We start from the raw sequence: 13,927 nt of genomic DNA on the forward strand, positions 1-13,927 counted from the left end.
TCATGGTTCTTAAGAGCTCAAAATAAAAATGCCATATAATCCACAAATAATAATTTTTTGAAGCCGGGTATTATTGTGAATATCTGCACTCTCAGTGGCTGGGGGGATGAAACAGGAGGAACTTAAATGCAGGACCACCCTCAGAAATTTGGCAATGCCTTAAGTAACTCAGTGATATCCTGTCTTATTAAAAAAAATAGGGATGTAACACAGTGGTAAAGTGCCTAAATAAACAAAAATAAATAGCAGTTCTTGGTTTAAAAAATGCCCTATAACCCAGTGATTATAATTATGGATAAATATCTAAAGAAATTAGAACACTTTTGTGAAAGAAATTACTTCACTTCCATTTTCATTGTAGGTTTATTCACAGTATCTAATAAAAGGAATCAAATGAAGTGCCTTTTAGATGCAAGGTATTGATAAAAAGGTTCCTTCCAGCTGCAGATCATCCATCTACTTGCCTTAAAGGCTGCATACTTATAATTCAAACTTCTCCCTAAAAGTCAAGACTCAGATATAGATTTTTCTGAGTACTCCAAGAGATTTTGGTACCTCTGGACAAATTGTGTAAGCCTTTTTAAAACTAAGGAATAGGTAAATTTGGGAGTTTGGAATGTGGACAACATACAGTAAATTCCTCAAGGGGGAATCTTAATTCAGCACTGTGATAAGGTGTCTGAGTCTGGGGAAGAAAGAGGAAGTAAAATCAGAGTTTGATATAAAGCTAGACTTTGCTTCACTGATTTCTAGGTTATTGATTTAATCCAAACAGATATTCAAAAAACGGTTAAAGTTACTAATTAAAATTTATGTAAAACAGGTATTTAAAAAATGCCAGGAAAGAGCTGAAGGTGTGGCTCAGTGGTACAGTGCTTGCCTAGCATATATGAGCCCCTGAGCTTAATTCTCAGCACCACAAATTATAAATAAAATATAAATAAATATTAAACAATATACCAGGTAAGGATTTAGGGTTGTTGATCAGTAGTAGAGTGCTTGGCTAGTATGCATAAGGCAATCTGTTTGATACTGTACCCACATTAATAATAATAATAATAATAATAATAAAGATACTTTGTTCATCTACAACTAAGAAAAAATTATTTTAAAAAAGTACAACAGTGCGATGGCCTGTAACCTTCTAATTATCTGTGTTCTAATTAAGCCCTTGCAATTGAACTTGTTATTTAAATTAAAGTCCAGTTCCACTTTTATTTCATGCCACACCAGGACAAAGGAGTTTGCTTGAATATTTGGAATGCTTCTAAATGTAATTTTAATAAAGTTGTCTTACATATTTAAATATTCAGTTGAAAGCAAACTTGGTGGCACAGGCCATAACCCCTGTAGCTCAGAAGAATTATACATAGGTATAATTAGTTCAAAGGTACCCTCAGCAAAAGCAAGTCACTAAGCAACTAAGTGAGACCCTCTCTATAAATAAATACAAAAAGGGACTGGGGATGTGTCACAGTGCCCCTGAGTTAAATACTTGGTACAAAAAAAAAAGAAAGAAAAGAGAAAAAATTCAATTGAGGACAAATACATTAAAAAAACAAACAACAACAAAAAAAACACCCTTAATTTTGGAAAATTAACTATACTTTTGTGAGGATGTCCTTAGGCCTGGGCTAAAAAACTCCATTTTAAAAACTTCAGTTTGAAACATGCAGTCTCACCAGGCATGCCTAAAGAAGCCCTGCAGTATTGCCCTCAGACATAAACAAATCATTTCCCCTCACCTTGATAAACAGAGTGAGGCCTCTGGCAGGTTATCCTCACCTAATAAGAGGGAAGGGTGAGAAGATCAAGGTGAAGACCACCAGACCAGATGTTTCTGGCACTAGAGTAAATGATGCCATGGAAAAATCTGGTGGTAACTAACAAGGATTGAAAAAAGGGTAAAAAAACCTGCAAAATTTAGTATAAATAGTAGAGTAAATAAACAGATGTATAGCCAGCTCAATAAAAAATGCACTTGAGCTTGGGAGGCTGATGAGGGCTTGGAATGACATCTCATCACTTCTCATCATTTGCATTATCCTCAACACTCTTAAACTCTACAGCCACACCTTAGTGAGAGGGAGAAAGGTAAAAGATTATGTGATGTTCTTCTCATGTGATAAAAACTTAATTTCAGTGGGGAGAAACCCAATGGGGAAAATATAACAAGAGGCAAGATTTCCCACACACCCAAAATATGAATAAAAATTTTATCAAAATTACTTTAAAATTTTATTTAACTTTTGTGCTGTCTGGTCTTATGAGAAAGCAAATTTTATTTAAACTTCTAAGCAATGTCCTAAGGCATTAATATTTTTCCAGAGGGAAAAACAATATAATGCACTAGTATAATTTAAAAATTTCTAGTATTCATAATAAAAATTAAGAAGGACAGTTTAAATCAATTTAATAACTTAAACCACTATATCCAAAATATTATTATTTTGAAAATATAAATTGACTAATAAATAAATGCATTTTTCAAGTTTCATCCTAAAATTCACTCTTGACCTCTCAGGAATATGTATGTACACCACAGCTATATTCCATGTTTGAGATCTATAAATACCCTGACCTCAGCAAGGTGAAAAAAAAATGAACAACTCAGTTCTGTGTCATAGGTAATGGAATAAACATACCAAACAACATTGTCTCAGGGCCAAAGAACAGGAGAGACTCTGCACTTTGAGAGAGCAGCCATCTACATCTCAGAAGTGTACAAAACTGGACACTGTTTCAAACAGGATTCTGGGCACAGATCTATTTTCATTTTACATATCATACTTTAACCAAAAGAGATTGGTATCACTGGAGAGAAGACTCTAGGTCATCAGATCATCAGTAACCCAGAAACTAGAGTCTAAACTTTTTTTTTTTTAAATTATTTTGCATTTTTGTCTTTAGCCTAATGCAGGGTTGTGATTTCAATTTTCTTCTTTAGTATGGGGTACTCTGAGAATATCATCAAACATTAAAGGCATAGAAGTCTACACATATTTCCATATAATTCAATAAAACCTGTCAAGAGATTAATGTTTAAATTTGAATTAATAAAAATTTAACCAGTATCTATAAGGCACAATATATTTTTCACATAACTTCTGTTCCACATGTGATTGAATCCTGACTTTCAGCCTATTTAGTGAATTAGATATCTACCACTGAATTAGAAGAAACTATATAAAAATTGTTTCAAGTGTGGGCTTATCTTCAATTAAGGCTGGGTTCATATGGGATATTTTTACTGCATAAGGTGATAGTTCATAAGGTTACTGAACTTCAGAGGGAGATATGGTTGCCAAAAAAAAGCACCCTTCTTCTCAGAATCAAATAAATTAAGGTGGGCTCATTCTCATGGAGGTGACAGTGCTATGAAACCAAAAACAAAGTATCAGAATGTTTCCTGACTAATACACTTTCATAGTCACAGATTTACATAAGTCACACACATAAAATAAGAGCTCAGATCCAAAGTTTGGGAAATATTCTCTGCACTTTGGCTACAAGAGAAGTAAAAACACATTGTCAACTTTATGTGTACAGATAGGGCTAAATAATTGCTAATATGTTGACACTCAGTATCATTCTGCTTTTTATAATGAATGAGGTTTACATAGCTGTTCACTGTGAAAGAATATTTGAAATGTCTCATGAATATTAAGCAACTTTACTGGAATTCAGGATCAATTCTATGTGATCCCAAAGCCACAACTCACATCCTCTAGACTACATGAATTACCAATCTTTCATTATTGTCTTAGAAGTTAGATAGTGGCACAAAAAAGAATACTTCTTTTTGTACCAAGGACTGGACTCAGAACACTTTATCACAAATCATATCTCAAGCCCATTTGTTTTTAAAGACAAGCCAAGTTCTCACTAAGATGCTTAAGGCCCCACTGATTTGCTCAGTCTAGCCTTGAGCTTAAAATCCTTCTTCTTCATCCTCTTGAGTCACTGAAATTATAGACATGCATTACAATATTGGCTCTTGTTTCCTGGTTTATGAACAGGCAAAATTGAAATGCTAAGCAGAGAAACAGCTGTTATAATAAGCCCTTTGTTAATTCTGGCTTATTTCCAAAGGTTTAAATATTGAAACCAATATTTCAATGTATATTGAAGGTAACATTATCTATTATAGTCAACAGTCTGATTCTATCCAGACATTTTTTTACTGCCTAAATTTTTATTTAATTTGAAAAGGTTACTCAATATGTTTGAACTTCTGGTTTTTCTTCTGGCATTATTAGGATACTAGGTTCAAACCATATAGCCTATGGAAAATTAAGGTGTGGTTATAGCTAAAGAGACGACTATATGATAAATAACATTTTAAACTCAAAAGGATGAGGTATTTTCTTTGTTTTGTTTTTTTTAACGTATCCTTGGTGAATAAGATAGAGTACACAGTCAAATCTTAAATCATACAAATCAGACTCTATCTCTAGTTAATAAAGAAAAATATCAAATACAAAAAGTTGTGTTGCAAAATCACATGGCACTTGGTTTGTTAATAGCAGCACAGGAATGGATTTCTGCCATATTCAGTTGTATGTATATTCTGGATCATCAAAATAATATCAGTATTACTTTAAAACATATTACATCTTTAGTTTTAGCCACACAGCAGTTGATCAATGATAAGTTGAAAGAATGGTGAGCTTGCAGGATACCATCTGGAGATCACTTTTAGTAATCCTAGGCAGGGGGATTGTATTCTAGTCATATCACAATACAGTGTATTTTTTTTTTTGTGGCCTGTGGATGCAGAGCTCTTACTTCCTTGCTAATAGATCATTGCAGAGAACTTCAGGTGTGTAGACTTTTTGATGATGAATCCTAAAAGGGTGGATCATTGGAAAGGCCAAACATGGCTATAGCTACTCTGTTGTTGATGCTTCCAATAGGTTGTTGTTGTTGTTGTTATTATTATTATTATTGTTTATTGAAGTAATAAATACCCTGATTTAGTGTATTCATTCATTGTTATAAACATTTTCTTTTGAGCATGTGTTCATTATGTAAAATATTGACCATTCACTTTGTTTTCTGTCCTATATATAAAAAGACCTATGAAATGAGGCAGGAATCTAAGGGCTGAAGGATCTGGACTGTCTGGAAGCTATTGTGCTTTTTTGCATAAGCATGACTACACTGCCAACTCTGCCTCACATCTCTCAATTGATAAAGACCCGAGTTTTACATCCTGGGTCTCAACATCTACACAGCAACTGGCAAAGTCTTTAGGATATTTGCAGGTGAGAGATATCTCAGTCCTGATAGATTAATAGAGGTTGTTAGGGGAGTAGTGGCACCTATGGACAACAAGAAGCATACAATACTTACTTCCCTCAGTCCTATTATAGTGGACTCCTATGAAGAGTTGTGATATAATGGCATTAGTTCCTTGTAAGAAGAAATAAGGATTCTAACTGCACTGTGGGCAAACATGAACCCTGCAAGTTGAAGTGTCAATGAAGTGTTGAAGCCTAGGCCCCAGCCCCTGGCCAAAGAAAAAAGTGGCAGCAGTGGCATATATGATTTGGAGAAGTAGTCAAAGGAGTCATGTGCAGCTGCTCTGGCCATGGTATGAATGGTTTCTATAGATCTGACAGCAAAAACTGATGCAAGTATATGAGAGACTACCAGAATGAGGAATTGCAAGATAATCAAGAGGTCTAGGAATCCAAAATACATCCAGGAGAGAAAGATCTCTGTATTTTGAAAATACCTATCAACCTTTCCCATTGTGATGTTGAGTCTGTAGAGAAGAAGAAGGATAAAGGCCTTCAAGTCCAGTCATTGGATGATGCATAAAATGAAACACCAGCAGTCAATGGCTCCAGTGAACAACTGGCATGGCCAGCCCAGATATCCAAGTTTAAACTATTTTACCTATTAAGCAGAACTGATTGACTTAAAAAAATAGTTTACACAGGTGTTAAGAGAGCAAGATTATTATTTTTCGTCTGTAAGAATTAGAGATAAACAGCATTCTGTGTTGCACCCTAAAATGGTGAGGTTAGCATTGCTCCTTACAGTAGAAGTTGTAAAATGCTCAATTCCATGAGGCATTTAAGGCCAAAAAAAGTTCAAAAGGACCAAGTGTGCTAGTATAGCTTATAGAGGGCTATGTTTTTAGCAAGTAGCCAAGGTCATAAACACTCAGATTCATTGTATGTACTCAAGGTCAAAAACATTTGTTTGTGAACATGCCCTTACATCAGTCAAATGATGTTGATGTGGCTTCTTTGTCTGATCTGCATAAAAAAGTTTCTATTTAATAACTTTGCAGGCTGAGAGATAGAAGCATGAGGCTGGTTATGGGCTATTGCTGCCTTCAGAAGTAGCAAGCCTACCATCTCAAAGGTTTCTCACATCTGGTGAATAGGGAGCCTACACCCTGGAAACAAATTTTTACCCCTAAAACATCAGATAAAGCTCTAATCTCTAGAGTATACAAAGAACCCAACAAGTTAAACAACAAAAAAGCAAATAACCCAATCAACAAATGGGTCAAGGACTTGAAAAGAAATTTCTCAGAAGAGGATATACAATCCATCAACAAATACATAAAAAAATGCTCACCATCTCTAGCAATCAGAGAAATGCAAATTAAAACTACTCATTTTGAACAACCAACAATAAAACTTAAAAAAAAAAAAAAACAGATTAAAACTACTATAAGATACCATCTCACTCCAATAAGAATGGCAGCCATTATGAAGTCGAACAACAATAACTGCTGGCGAGGATTGGGGGGGTGGTGAAGGTACACTCATACATTGTTCGTGGGACTGCAAATTGGTGCAGCCAATTTGGAAAGCAGTATGGAGATTTCTTGGAAGGCTGGAAATGGAACCACCATTTAACCCAGCTATTCCCCTTCTCAGACTATACACAAAAGACTTTAAAAGCGCATACTACAGGGACACAGCCACATCAATGTTTATAGTAGCAAAATTCACAATAACTAGAATGTGTAATCAAACTAGATGCCCTTTAATAAATGAATGGACTAAAAAAATGTGGCTCATTCTTCAAGTCTGGGAAGTTTTCTAGTATTATTTCATTGAATAGATTGCACATTCCTTTGGTTTGGACCTCTATACCTTACTGTATCCCAATGACTCTTAAGTTTGGTCCTTTATGTTATCCCATATTTCTTGAATGTTCTGCTCATGGTTTCATAACAGTTTTGCTGAGCTGTCTATGTTCTTCTCCAATTGAAATACTTTGTCTTCATTGTCTGATGTTCTATCTTCTAAGTATTCTACTCTGCTGGTAGTATTCTCAATTGAGTTTTTAAGTTGGTTTATTGCTTCCTGCATTTCTAAGATTTCTGTTTGTTTCTTTTTTATAACCTCTATCTCCCTGTATAATTGATGTTTTGCTTCTTGGATTTGTTTATGTAATTCATTGTCGAAGTGGTCGAAGTGGTCTTTCATTGTCTGATTTTGCTGTCTAATGTCTTCCTTGAGACTCCAGATTATCTGAAGCATGTATATCCTGAATTCTTTATCTGACATTCCATCTGCTGCAGATATTACCTCTTCTAAAGTTGAGTTCACCTGCATTGCTTGTGGTCCTTTCTTTCCTTGTCTTTTCATACTGATCACGTTTCTTTCTGCTTGGTGAAACAGTTGTGTTATTGATTTCCTCCCCTTCAGACAATGAATACAAAGTATTTCAACTGGAGAAGAACACAGACAGCTCAGCAAAACTGTTAAGAAACCATGAGCAGAACATTCAAGAAATATGGGATAACATAAAGAGCCCAAACTTAAGAGTCATTGGGATACAGGAAGGTATAGAGGTCCAAACCAAAGGAATGAGCAATGTATTCAATGAAATAATACGAGAAAACTTCCCAGACTTGAAGAATGAGACAGAATCCCAAATCCTAGAAGCATACATGACGCCAAATGTGCAAAATCATAAGAGATCCACACCTAGACACATTATAATGAAGATGCCCAACATACAGAATAAGGAGAGAATTTTAAAAGCTACAAGACAAAGGAAGCAGATTACATTTAGGGGTAAACCATTCAGGATAACAGCTGATCTTTCAACACAGACTCTGAAAGCTAGAAGATCCTGGAATAACATATTTCAAACACTGAAAGAAAATGGGTTCCAACCAAGAATTGTGTATCCAGCAAAATTAAGCTTCAGGATGGAAGATGAAATTAAAACCTTCTATGAAAAAGAAAAGTTAAAAGAATTTGCAGCTAGAAAACCATCTCTTCAAAACATCCTCGGCAAAATATTACAGGAAGAGGAAATGGAAAATATCAATGAAAACCAGCAGCGGAAGGTAGTACAGTAAAGGGGGCGGGGATAATCAAAGAGGAAAACAAACCATGTTTAGTAACATAAATAAACAAATATGGCTGGAAGAACAACCCATATCTCAATAATAACCCTAAATGTTAATGGCTTAAACTCACCAATTAAGAGACACAGGCTAGTCGAATGGATCACAAAACAAGACCCAACAATATGCTGCCTTCAGGAGACGCATTTGATAGGAAAAGACATACATAGACTGAAGGTGAAAGGCTGGGAAAAATCATATCACTCATATGGACTTCAGAAACAAGCAGGAGTGTCCATACTCATATCAAATAAAATAGATTTCAAGCCAAAGTTAATCAAAAGGGATAAAGAGGGACACTACATACTGCTCAAGTGAACCATACACCAACAAGACATAACAATCATAAATATATATGCCCCAAACAATGGTGCAGCTATGTTCATCAAACAAACTCTTCTTAAGTTCAAGAGTCTAATAGACATCATACAATAATCATGGGAGACTTCAACACACCTCTCTCAGATCTTCCAAACAAAAGTTGAATAAGGAAACTATAGAACTTAATAACATAATTAATAACCTAGACTTAATTGACATATATAGAATATACCACCCAACATCAAGCAGTTACACTTTTTTCTCAGCAGCACATGGATCCTTCTCAAAAATAGATCATATATTATGTCACAGGGCAACTCTTAGACAATATAAAGGAGTAGAGATAATACCATGCATCTTATCTGATCATAATGGAATGAAATAGAAAATCAACGATAAAAGAAGTAAGGAAAAATCATGCATCACTTGGAGAATGAACAATAGGTTACTGAATGATCAATGGGTTACAGAAGACATCAAGGAGGAAATTAAAAAATTCTTAGAGATAAATGAAAACACAGAAACAACATATCGGAATCTATGGGACACATTGAAAGCAGCTCTAAGAGGAAAATTCATTGCTTGGAGTTCATTCCTTAAAAAAAGAAAAAAACCAACAAATAAATGATCTAAAACTTCATCTCAAAATCCTAGAAAAAGAAGAGCAAAACAACAGCAAAAGAAGTAGAAGGCAAGAAATAATTAAAATCAGAGCTGAAATTAATGAAATCGAAACAAAAGATACAATTGAAAAAATTGACAAAACTAAAAGTTGGTTCTTTGAAAAAATAAATAAAATTGACAGACTCTTAGCCACGCTAATGAAGAGAAGAAGAGAGAGAACTCAAATTACTAGCATACAGGATGAAAAAGGCAATATCACAGCAGACACTTCAGAAATACAGAAGATTATCAGAAATTATTTTGAATCCTTATACTCCAATAAAATAGAAGATAGTGAAGGCATCGATAAATTTCTTAAGTCATATGATCTGCCCAGATTGAGTCAGGAGGATATTGACAACCTAAACCGACCAATATCAATTGAGGAAATAGAAGAAACCATAAAAAGACTATCAATTAAGAAAAGCCCAGGACCTGATGGGTATACAGCAGAGTTTTACAAAACCTTTAAAAAGAAACTAATACCAATACTTTTCAAGCTATTTCAGGAAATAGAAAAAGAGGGAGAACTTCCAAATTCATTCTACGAGGCCAACATCACCCGGATTCCTAAACCAGACAAAGACACTTCAAAGAAAGAAAACTACAGACCAATATCTCTAATGAACCTAGATGCAAAAATCCTCAATAAAATTCTGGCGAATCGGATACAAAAACATATCAAAAAAATTGTGCACCATGATCAGGTAGGATTTATTCCTGGGATGCAAGGTTGGTTCAATACACAGAAATCAATAAATGTTATTCACCACATCAATAGGCTTAAAAATAAGAACCATATGATCATCTTGATAGATGCAGAAAAAGCATTCGACAAAGTACAGCATCCCTTTATGTTCAAAACTCTAGAAAAACTAGGGATAACAGGAACATACCTCAATATTGTAAAAGCAATATATGCTAAGCCTCAGGCTAGCATCATTCTGAATGGAGAAAAACTGAAGGCATTCCCTCTAAAATCTGGAACAAGACAGGGATGCCCTCTCTCACCACTTCTGTTCAACATAGTTCTCGAATCACTGGCCAGAGCAATAAGACAGACAAAAGAAATTAAATGCATAAAAATAGGAAAAGAACAACTCCAATTATCACTATTTGCAGATGACATGATTCTATACCTAGCAGACCCAAAAGGGTGTACAAAGAAACTATTAGAGCTAATAAATGAATTCAGCAAAGTGGCAGGATATAAAATCAACACACATAAATCAAAGGCATTCCTGTATATCAGCGACAAATCCTCTGAAATAGAAATGAGGACAACTACTCCATTCACAATATCCTCAAAAAAAATAAAATACTTGGGAATCAACCTAACAAAAGAGGTGAAAGACTTATACAATGAGAACTACAGAACCCTAAAGAAAGAAATAGAAGAAGATCTTAGAAGATGGAAAAATATACCCTGTTCATGGATAGGCAGAACTAACATCATCAAAATGGCGATATTACCAAAAGGTCTCTATAGGTTTAATGCAATGCCAATCAAAATCCCAACGGCATTTCTTGTAGAAATAGAGAAAGCAATCATGAAATTCATATGGAAAAATAAAAGACCCAGAATAGCAAAAACAATGCTAAGCAGGAAGTGTGAATCAGGCGGTATAGCTATACCAGACTTCAAACTATACTACAGAGCAATAGTAACAAAAACAGCATGGTACTGGTACCAAAACAGGCTGGTGGACCAATGGTACAAAATAGAGGACACAGAAACCAATACACAAAATTACAACTATCTTATATTTGATAAAGGGGCTAAAAGCATGCAATGGAGGAAAGATAGCATCTTCAACAAATGGTGCTGGGAAAACTGGAAATCCATATGCAACAAAATAAAACTGAATCCCTTTCTCTCACCATGCACAAAAGTTAACTCAAAGTGGATCAAGGAACTTGATATCAAATCAGAGACATGGCATCTGATAGAAGAAAAAGTTGGCTATGATCTACATACTGTGGGCTCGGGCTCCAAATTCCTCAATAGGACACCCATAGCACAAGAGTTAATAACTAGAATCAACAAATGGGACTTACTCAAACTAAAAAGTTTTTTCTCAGCAAAAGAAACAATAAGAGAGCTAAATAGGGAGCCTACGTCCTGGGAACAAATCTTTACTCCTCACACTTCAGACAGAGCCCTAATATCCAGAATATACAAAGAACAAAAAAAATTAGACAATAAGATAACAAATAACCCAATCAACAAATGGGCCAAGGACCTGAACATACATTTCTCAGATGAGGACATACAATCAATCAACAAGTACATGAAAAAATGCTCACCATCTCTAGCAGTCAGAGAAATGCAAATCAAAACCACCCTAAGATACCATCTTACTCCACTAAGATTGGCAGCCATTAGGAAGTCAAACAACAACAAGTGCTGGCGAGGATGTGGGGGAAAGGGTTCACTTGTACATTGCTGGTGGGACTGCAAATTGGTGCGGCCAATTTGGAAAGCAGTATGGAGATTTCTTGGAAAGCTCGGAATGGAACTACCATTTGACCCAGCTATTCCCCTACTTGGTCTATTCCCTAAAGACCTAAAAAGAGCACACTATAGGGACACTGCTACATCGATGTTCATAGCAGCACAATTCACAATAGCAAGACTGTGGAACCAACCTAGATGCCCTTCAATAGACGAATGGATTTTAAAAAATGTGGCATTTATACAAAATGGAGTATTACTCTGCATTGAAAAATGACAAAATCATAGAATTTGCAGGGAAATGGATGGCATTAGAGCAGATTATGCTAAGTGAAGCTAGCCAGTCTCTTAAAAACAAATGTCAAATGTCTGCTTTGTTATAAGGAGAGTAACTAAGAACAGAGTAGGGACAAAGAGCATGAGAAGAAGATTAACATTTAACAGGGATGAGAGGTGGGAGGGAAAGGGAGAGAGAAGGGAAATTGTATGGAAATGGAAGGAGACCCTCAGGGTTATACAAAATTACATACAAGAGGAAGTGAGGGGAAAGGGGAAAAAATATAAGGGGGAGAAATGAATAACAGTAGAGGGGGTAGAGAGAGAAGAGAGGAGGGGGGAGGGGGATAGTAGAGGATAGGAAAGGCAGCAGAATACAACAGACACTAGTATGGCAATATGTAGATCAATGGAAGTGTAACTGATGTGATTCTGCAATCTGGATATAGGGTAAAAATGGGAGTTCATAACCCACTTGAATCAAAGTGTGAAATATAATATATCAAGAACTATGTAATGTTTTGAATAACCAACAATAAAAATTAATTAAAAAATAAAAATAAAAAATAAAAGATAAAAAAATGTGGCTTTTATACACAATGGAATATTACTCCGCACTAAAAAATAACAAGAATTTGCAGGCAAATGGATGGCATTAGAGCAGATTATGCTAAGGGAAATTAGCCAATCCTAAAAAACAAATGCCGAATGTCTTCTCTGATATAAGGGGGGGTGACTCAAAATGGGATAGGGGGGAAGAGCATGAGAAGAAGACTACCACTAAATAGGGAAGACAGGTGGGAGGGGAAAAGAGGGAGAAGGGGAGTTGCACGGAAGATGGAAGGAGGACCTCATTGTTTTACAGAATACATATATGATATTGTGATGAGAAAAAAAAGTGTGTTGTTGTGAGCCAATGCAGAATGTATTCTCAAAACTTTGGATCAGGAATCTTCTTATTTTTTATGGCTTATATAAATGTGTGGCTATAAAAGAGTACTTGTCAGGTACCTAGTCAGGAAATGTTTTTTAATGATTCTGCTTTTCCTTTTAGAATACTGACTCCTTGATGACAACAAGTTCACCATAATTTATTTGATTCTGAGATATCATGTGAAGAAGATTCACAGTAATCAGGTTCAGAACCAAGGCAGGTTTTTCCTGGCATGGAGTGGATGACCTTTTGAGGAGAGGGACATAGAAAGAAGTTTAGGCTCTCACTGTCCAGATGAGGTTATAGAGTTGGAGAGTGATGAGGATTTCATCAGGAGAATGATGATAAGTAATGAAATGTCAGTCCAGTTCCTCACCAGGCTTTCCAGCCTGAGTGCATCCTTGTTTCAGTTGGCTGAATCCCTGTTCATTAGCTCTAATTTTACAATAAATTTTGGGGCTTTATGAGCCCCCTTGCAATCCTTCGCAACTACCACCAGATTTCTCCAGGATATCATTTACCCAGGGATCAGAAACATCTGGTCTGGTGGTCTCCACCCTTATCTTCTCACTTTATCTTCTTATCAGGAGAGGACAGCCTGCCAGAGTCTTCACTCTGTTTATCAGAGTAAGGGGAAGTAATTGTCTGAGGTCATACTTGAGGGATCTGTGGGTTTTCCTGGTGAGACTGCAGGTTTCAAACTGGAGTTTTTAAAATGGAGTTGCTTAGGCTCAGGCCTAAGGCCATTCTCAGCATTCACCCACTTGATTCACATTGTACATCCTGGGGAAGGGGTGCCTAAGCTTGGCACTGTGAATCATCCATTACATTGGCCAAAGTCTGGACTTCACATATGCCCAAAAGTCACTTCTCATTGTGGTTTGTTGCA

The sequence above is a fragment of the Callospermophilus lateralis genome (genome assembly GCF_048772815.1).
Source record: "Callospermophilus lateralis isolate mCalLat2 chromosome 11 unlocalized genomic scaffold, mCalLat2.hap1 SUPER_11_unloc_3, whole genome shotgun sequence".
In the NCBI taxonomy this organism is placed as follows: Eukaryota; Metazoa; Chordata; class Mammalia; order Rodentia; family Sciuridae; genus Callospermophilus; species Callospermophilus lateralis.